Source organism: Talpa europaea (genome assembly GCF_964194135.1).
Source record: "Talpa europaea genome assembly, chromosome: 9".
NCBI lineage: Eukaryota > Metazoa > Chordata > Mammalia > Eulipotyphla > Talpidae > Talpa > Talpa europaea.
This window is the reverse complement of record NC_140076.1, coordinates 55,396,291-55,405,348: the sequence shown is the minus strand read 5'-3', so window position 1 is coordinate 55,405,348 and position 9,058 is coordinate 55,396,291.

The window sequence follows — 9,058 nt, the reverse complement described above, 5'->3', positions numbered from 1 at the left end:
ATGGCATAATTTTATTTTTTTGCTATTGAATAGACATTTTACTGATGCCTTTCTCTATGCTACATCCTAAGTCAGAAAAACAAAGGTGATTTGTGAGGAGTGGGGTTGCAGTTATGAAAGTGTTAAGAAACTGAACTTGCAAAAACTAGTAAATTATTGCAGTTAAGTATTAATCTGACAATAAGGTTATATGCAAAATGCTATGAAAGCAGAGAAGAGTGATCACAGCTACCTGTAAGACCAGTGAGGTTTTTACTGGGGAGAGATCATTTTATTTGGGTCTTAAAATATGATTCTCATTTCTGCAGCTAGAGAGAGGAAAAGGATATTGCTAGCATCGCCACTACTTTGTGCAAAGGTGTGGTGGCCTGAAAGACCAAAAACCTGTTTAGGGAACAAAGAGTGATTCTGTGTGTGCCTCTTGTGTAGAAAGAGAAGGTTGAAAAGGTGGGGATCAGACTAGAAAGAACATTGTGTCACCCTTAGGCATGTGGGCTTCCTTCTGTAAACTTTGGGCAGTCGGCAGGCAGTGTTTTACGAGGGTAACACAGAGACTGAAAGAAGGGTTATTGTGATAAGAATGGCTGTAGGTATGAAGGACAATTAGGAAGTGACTCACAGTCCCAGGTTGTGCATTTTGCAGACCCATATTTAGGGGATAGATAGCCTGGTAAAGATTTGTGCCCTTATACTCTTTCTAGGACTGCATACCTTCCAGCTGAACATTTCTGCTTTGGTTTTGAGGAGTCTGGTTAAATTATATCTGATGGGAGAAATGGTAGAAAGAAAAAGAAATGAAAGGCTTCAGAAGCAAAACAATTTTCTTTTAGTTGGAACAAGCCATTGATAATTAACTGCAATAATTAAATGGAGGTGTAGCCAAAGAAAGCCAAAATATTTACCGAGGCAATACATAATGTAAGTAGTCCACAGGATTTTTCTTGACTTCTCAAACCATACTGCCCATTAATCTCCTGCCATCTGTCTCCCATCCTTGTCATGACTATATTCAATCAGGAAAAATGTAGAAGATCAGAGGACAGAAACCAAACCAACTGATAGTAACAAAAAAGATCCAAGTTTCTGCATTTCTTATGAATAACTTAGACCCAGAATTCCTTCACCTTGCAATTATCTTTGTTTTCCCACACATGCTAGAAATGTGGGTTTTAGGACTTGTTTATGCTTGTGCCCAATTCACAATATACATAGTTTGTATTCAATATTTGTTTTTTGTATTGCCAAATGAGAGCAATGAATTTTAAACAGGAGAATTTGCATCTTCCTATTACAGCAAAGATTTTCAATTCTTGTCCATGACTACTCGATTAAACACCCTCTGCAAAGGTGACTGGATTAAAAACTAGGAAGGAAGAGTGGAGAGAAGCAGCTTTCTTTGATCAGAAGAGCACAGGAAGGAGCTTGTATTAGTCACTCTGCATCATATTTTCCTCATCTGTAAAACAGGTAAAATTATCCTTGGTACAGAGTTGGTCCTTCTCCTAGGAGACTGTAAGTTCCCTGAAAGTAGGAAATAATGGCTGCTAATTGTAGCCCATCCTTTTGCAGTAGGTGTGGAATTAATATTTCTTGACTAAGTCAATGATACAGAAATGAATGCAATCTACATGGCATATGGTAAGTGCTCAATATAGTGTGTCTCTCACTGAAACTCAAGTTACAGCAGCAGGGGAACTTAGGGCATCAGAGAGATTTGCTGTTTTTAACAGTACAGTGTATATATCTTAAGGAGTTTCAAATCTCTGAAATTCACAGTGCTTTGCGATATGAAATATGCATTATTTGGATGGTTTTGTTCCAGAAAAATCTCAAAAATTCATGAGATGATATTGTTTTCAAGCTCTAACTGATGTTATGTCCTGATTCAACATAATCAACACAGCTTTGAAAAATCTAATCATGAGACAGTTGAGTTAATTGTAAACAAGTGTGTAATTACCTGGAAGCTGCTACCTCTAAATAATGCTAATTTTCTTCAGTTATAGCATTAAACAACATTTAATGTAAGTAGGTGGAAGTGTTACAAGAACAAAACCCCCTTGTCTTCTTAAGGTGTGTTTTAGGTGGAAAATACCTATTTTTTTCCACTGACAACTTCTCATTGTTATAAATAGGAGTGCTTCCTCCTTCCTGCAATTAACCAAGGCCTTTGATAAATTCTATTTCCATAATGAAAGAACCCATGAAGATTGCTGATCTCCTATAATACATGTTATTTCCCAAATAAAGAAAAAAAGGGTCATTTCTAGGAAAGAGCTGTTTGTACAATGTCAATTGGAAACATTTCCAAAGCATGTTTTGAGATGACTTACGGTAACCCTTGTGTAATCATTGTTTCCTCACTTTTCAACTATATGAGTTAAATTTTATTCTTTGATATGTGGTGAAAGTCTGCAAGCAGTGAGGTGTGTTTCCTTCAACTGAACAAAACTCTCAATGGTGTCATTTCACACCAGATAAGTGTCCCTCAAATTGAGTTGATTTTTTTTTTTTAATAGTCCTTAGATAAGTACAAGAAACTGTGAAGACCACTGAGAAATATTGAATGAGTACTAACTTTGGGCAAGGGTCTGTGCTGGTTATAATGAAGTCAACAAAAAATATCAGACACACTCTGGAATTCATAGTTAAGAAAAATAGTAAGACTTGTATAACGAAAGATATAAAGCAAAACATATCCAGTAACATAAGGTCCAGAGAACTGCTATGGGAGTTCAAAAAGGTAGAAATCTCTGGAGGGCATATAGTGGTGGAAAGTAGGAAAAGGTTGTAAGCTTTTTGACCAGAGGCTACCATTGTGTCTCTCAGAGCACAAGCTACTTAATCATTGAATATGAAATAAAATTCTGGTAGGTGTTTCAGAGAATACATAGATGTAGCATATAGGAGTACTTGTCCTTAAAAAATTTATAATCAAATAAGGAAATCATATGAGCGCATGCATTCCTTTAACACTCCTTACTGAAAATCTACAGACCTGCATTGTGTAAAGTTTGCAGGCTACAAAAGTAAAAAACGTGGTCTCCACCTTCAAGGACAAGCATCATTTAGTCGAGATGCCTGACACCTGCAGTCCAAGGTGAACTGTGATGAAAGATTGTTTACATTCAAGGCCTAAGTGTTCCTAGGGCCAGGGAAGGGCTGCCAGTAGGCCCAGTGATTCTGGAGAATGAAGAGATCTTCCAGGAACTGTTAAGGGTATTTGCCCCAGGAGGGGCTAACTGCAGTTCTCTAGGATAAAAATTTGAGGCATATTTGGGACTAGCTTTTGGGGGCAACCCAGCATTTATGGGGTTTTTCACATGCTGAAAATGTTTTCAGCATCTTATAGTAACCCATTAGGATTCATGACAACCCTGTGAAATAGGTACTAATATTGTCTCCATTTAGGAGGGGAAGAAACTGATGCATATAGAATAATTTGCCCAGAGTTACATAGTAAGGAGCAAATCCAGAATGCCAACTGGGGCAGGCTGGCGCGAGAATCCATGTTCTCAAAAAAGAGGTGGCGAAGTGAGAAAGGTGGGAAGATCATGAAGGACCCTGCAAGCCAGTCTTTTTCTCATTAAGTGATAAAAAGCCATGTAAAAATGACTTAAAACAGTAGAGTCAGTGTGCTATCACCACTGTGAGAGAAGAAAATGATGAAACTGGTTTATAAAGTTCTCATGTGAGATTGGCAACTGGTAGCCAAGAAAAATTTGGCTTGCACAATGTTTAGTTGTGTTTTTTTTTTTTTATCAAGTGCCAATATTTAAACATGGAGAAATTTTTTAGAAAAATTTACCTCCCTTCCACCCTCCAACAATTACTTTCTTAGTCTGAAGCTCAGAACCTTGCTGTGTGAAATGAGGTATCACAATTTTTCATACTGTTCTGATGAGAATAAAAGACCTGGGTTGGAGGGTGTTTGTCAAAAACACAGCTTCAAAAACTAAGCAATACAGCTTTAAGACTCCTCTGCAGGAGCTTCAGATCAAGCAGGGCTGGGATAAAGCTCAGAACTTTTTTTAACAAGTAATTCAGGTGATTCTTATATGTGCGAAGTTTGAGAAACTCCACTGTTCCAGCTGAAACTAAGCAGTTACTCCATAAATTGCAGGAGATGAGGGTGAGAAACGGGAGACCTTTCATTTCCTTGATGTAGTTTCTAGTTCACCAGGAGCTGAGGCATATATATTTCTCTGTAAAGCTTGAAGAGATTCCTAGGGAAGAGGTATAAACTGACCATTTTGCTACCTGGGCACAGAGTTAGAATTTACTAGTTTAAAAAGTTGACTACCGCGCAAGTTACAAGAACCACAGAAGGTAGGAGAGCCCACAAATAGTGGCTCTTAGCGTTGCCTTAACTGATGGACCAACAGTCCCCTGTGTGGCAGACACAGCACTGGACGATTGGATAAGACAAGAAAGAAGCTGATCAGCATGATAAAAGCCAGAGGACTGCCAGTGTCACACGTAAGGTAGGGAGTCAGTTTCTATTTGTCTTAACATCTACTCGGTGTTTTCTGGCTGCTAATATGTTTTTGCATGCATTGATTCATTTGAGTCCTTGCTAAAGCAATTGAAGCCCAAAGAGAGGAAAAGACTCCTCTGTAGTTGTCTGGCAAAGTGGGAAAAATCAGAATTTTACTGTGACTTTGGTCCTCTTTACACTAGAGTTGCCTCTCAAGGCGGCCGCCGGCAGAGGCTAGCCTGGGGGAAGACGAAACTAATAAGATCTAATTTTTCACTTACTCAATAAGTGGGGCAGAGCCTCAGGAAAACTAAGGGAGACAAGAAGCAGGAGGAGGGAATTCTAAGAATTGTTCTCTTGTGTCTTAGAATCTCATCACAGGAAAAGTGAGTTTTTTTTGTGTCCCTGGGTGATTTCATGCTAACATTTTTTCAACAATTTAACATCTGAAAAAGGACTTATGCAGAGAAGCAGCAAACTTTCTTAGTATCACCACTTAGCACATGATTATGTCACCATTTTATAATCATAATACAATCATCAAAATAATCAGTCCTTAAGAAATTGCTCTTCTGGGAAGAACCTTCTGGTTTCATTTTGTTTGTGTAACTGTTAAGAACAGAGGTGGCAAAAGAGAAAGAGTATAGCAGTTAAAGCAAAAGGTTTTTAGAGCAAGACAGACCTGACCTTGCTTGGGTCCTGGAGCCTATCTGTAACTTGGGAAAGTTTGTGTAACTTCTTCAAGCCTGCTATTTCTCCTGAAAAGTGAAGAAAATAAGGTGTATTTTATTGGTTGTTGTGAGGATTAAAGGAAGCATGGCTAGAACATAGTCCTTGGAGGTACTCAGTATATTATCTCCCAGAGTGGGTAATTTTCTATGCATGTCCATATTCTGTGTAATTATTTCACGTTTGCAAATTAGAGGGTGATTTAAATAAGAAGGAAAACCCCAGTCAACTGTGTGGCTACCCTAACAACTAAATATGGAAAGACAGAATCCAATTAAATATTAATTCCCATTAATCTAGTTTCTCTTCTCCATTTCATTAACATAATTTAGTTCTTTATCACTCCTTTGGATTATAACAACAGTTTGCTCAAAATTAAAGGTTGAGCACATAGTGTGTGCCAAGTACTTGCTAGACCTCACGATATAAAAATGATGATGGCAGTTTCTACCTTGTATAGGAAGTAGACAGAACACAGATAATTTTCAAGTTGATGTGGTATCATGGCAAGTTTGGGTGGAGGGTGGTGTGGTGTGTGAGTACGTAGTGTGCATATTCGTGGGCATGTGCGTGTGTGCAACTGCACTCATCTGTGTGACTATAAACGCATTCATGCACACGTGCATGGTAATGTGGTCGCCTTCCAGAGCCTTGCAGCATGGTTAGGAATTAGTCCGGGGAGAAGGGGGTGGTGCATCAGGGTCTCTTAGTATGCTAGAGAATTAAGTGTTGAGGGAGTGGAGGAAGGTAGGCTGAAAAGGTAGACAGATCAGAGTGTCTTGTGTGCCCTTCCAAGGAGCATGGGCTTTGTCCTGCAGCCACTCAGGGTGCTTGGAGGATTTTATGTAGAAAAATAAAATGGTCTGTGGATATTCTGTGGTTCACTCTTCTCACGTGGATTCAATTGCTCAGGTTACAGTTTGCTGAGTGGGATTTGAGGGGAGTGTAATTAAAGGTCCAGCTGCTCATTGTCCCTCCCTCCCCCTTTCTGCGCCTGCTTTCTTGTTAGTACCCCACACTCCAGCCTCAAGGGTAGATCTGTAATACATGCCCAGCCAGTCCTGCTAGCCATCGTGATTGGTTTGGGGATAGATAATGAAATAGCAAATGAAACAACCTAAGCTGTTCCTGAGACTTTTCTGACAGAAAAGGGAATCTCTTTCTGGAGAAGCTCGTAGGTGTGTGTGATTGCTAGCAGCTGGTATTCCTGTCAGAGAGTGAAGGGCAGAGATGAAATTTGCAGGCAGAACTGAGTCACTGAAGTGAGGCCCATGTATTTTTGCTAATATGCTTAATCTAGTTTTATTTGCAAATAAAAACAGATGAGGGATTTGGGGGTGGTGGGATTTTCAGGGTTAAAACTGGGCGGGTCCTAATTAAATGCAGACAGTTGGTTACCCTAATACAAGGGGCGAACAAGGAGATTGGAGCTTAGATGGGGAGATGCTTGCAGTAGTTCAGTAAAGGGGTGATGGTGTTCTCAACTTGTATTTGAGGAGGAAAATCAGAAATAAATTTGAAAAGTATTTGGGAGATGAAATAGGCAAGACCTGGTGATCAGATGTAAGGAAAGTGAGTGTGTGGGTATGGGGGAGCAGTACTTGAATGCCTTTCAGGTTTCTACCTAGCACAATTTACTGATACTAGTGCTACCAAGTAAATTTTAGGGATAGGACATGGGTTTAATCTTGGGCACATTATAATTAGGTCCTTGTGTGACCGTCTCATAAAAATGTTCAGCAGAATAGGTAAGTCTGATGCTTGGACAAAAAAGATGGGTTGAACGTTCCGATTTGCGAATTCTCTGTCTAGAATAACTAGGAGAATGGATGTGTTCTCCAAGGATGGGTAAATTGAGAATAGCAATGGACCATGGACAAAAACTTGGGGCTGAGGATGGGATTTTAGGGGCTAGACATAGGAAGAGAAACGGGGAGAGTCTGATGTATCTGGTGCAGATTGTGAGTTCTTAGACGAGAATAATTCACATTGTTAGAGAGGTCCATGAGGCAGAGACAAAAAAAAGTGACATGGAATTTGGAAAAAGGAGTTCAGTGCTCATTTTATTTGGAGAAATAAGTTTAATTACAATGGTGGGAAAAAACTCCAGAAAGCAGTCAATTGAGAAGACAAAGGAGGTGAATTACTCTTTGGAAAATTTTCATGAGGAGAGAACAGGTAAAGAGGTTTAGGAAACAGCAGGAGGATTTCACTTTGAACCTGAGGTTGCTTCTCAATCTGGGCCTGAGGCAAAATATTTGGGTGGGTTTGATGGGCATTTGGATGTTTAAGAATGCAGGCCAAATGTGAGAAGGTAGGAAATTTAAGCAATTCAGATCAAATGTCCCCTTTAAAAAAAAAAAAAGATCCTTGTTTATTTTTTCACAATATAGGATTTCTCCCCTCAGGTGAGTTTACCATAGTTTTCCCACCCCCAAAATGCCCACAGTCCTCCACTACCCTCCATCTTGCATACCTCACCCCTGTTCTCTACTCTCCCCTCGGTCTCTCCTTCCTCTCCACCGTGAGTGCCTCAGAGCTACAATCTGCTTTCAAGGGTTTTACAGTTTGTCTTTGTTTAATCGTTTGTTTAGTTTTCTAGATTCCACATATAAGTGAAACCATCCAGTATTTATCTTTCTTCTTCTGGTTCACTTAGAATAATCCCTTTCACTCCATCCACGTTGCCAGGAATGGCATGAGTTTATCTTTTGATCACTGAGTAGTCTTCCGTGTATATGTGTTATATCCTCTTGAGCCATTCATCTGTTTGGGGACATTTGGGTTTCCATATATTAACTATTGTAAATATAGTGCTGCAATTAACACAGGAGTGCAGGTTTCCTTTCAAATTAGTGTTTTTGTGTTCTTTGGGTAGATTGTTAGGAGTGGAATTGCTGGATCATATGGTAGCTCCATTTAGTATTTTGAGGAACCTCCACACAGCTTTCCAGAGTGACTGGACTAGTTTGCATTCCCACCAGCAGGGTAGGAGGGTTCCTTTTACACCACATCCTAGCATTTGTCGTTTCTAGTTTGTTTTTGTTTTTTAAATATGGGTCATTCTCACAGGTGTGAGGTGGTATCTCATTGTGGTTTTGATTTGCATCTCCCTGAAAACAGTGAACATTTTTTCTTGTGCTTCTTGGCCATTTGCATTTTTTTTTTTTTTTTTGAGAAGTGTCTTTTTAGCTCTTCCACTCATTTTTTGACTGGATGTTTGCTTTGTTTTTATTGATTGTGTTAACTCTGTAGGTCTTTGATATCAGTCCTTTATCATTTGTATGATGTGCAGTTATTTTCCCCCATTCAGTAGGAAGTCTTTGTTTTAGTTACTGTAATTTTTGCTGTACAGCTTTTTAGTATGATGTAGTCCCAGCTGTTTTTTTTTTTTCCTTTTTCCTTGCTTCTGCAGGAAAGATATTTCAAAGATATTTCTGAGGTTGTCATGGAGTGTTTTGCCTATGTTTTCTTCTATATATTTTATGGTTTCAGGTATTACAGTCAAGTCTTTTTATCCATTTTGAGTTGATCTTTGTGTTTAGTAGGCTAGTTTCATTCTTTTGCATGTGACAGTCCAGTTTTCCCAGCATGATTCATTGAAGAGGCTTTCCTTGTTCCAATGTATATTGTTTTCTCAATTGTCATATTAGTTGATCATATATGTGTGGTTTTAGTTCTCAGATTCAATTCTATTCCATTGGTCTGTGTGTCTGTTTTTGTTCCAACACCATGCTGTTTTTTTGTTATGGATTTTCAGGATAGTGTGAAATCTGGGAGTATAATACCTCTGTTCTTCCCCTTTTTAGTCAGGAGAGCTTTGGCTATTCAGGGTTTTTTTTTTTTTTTTTT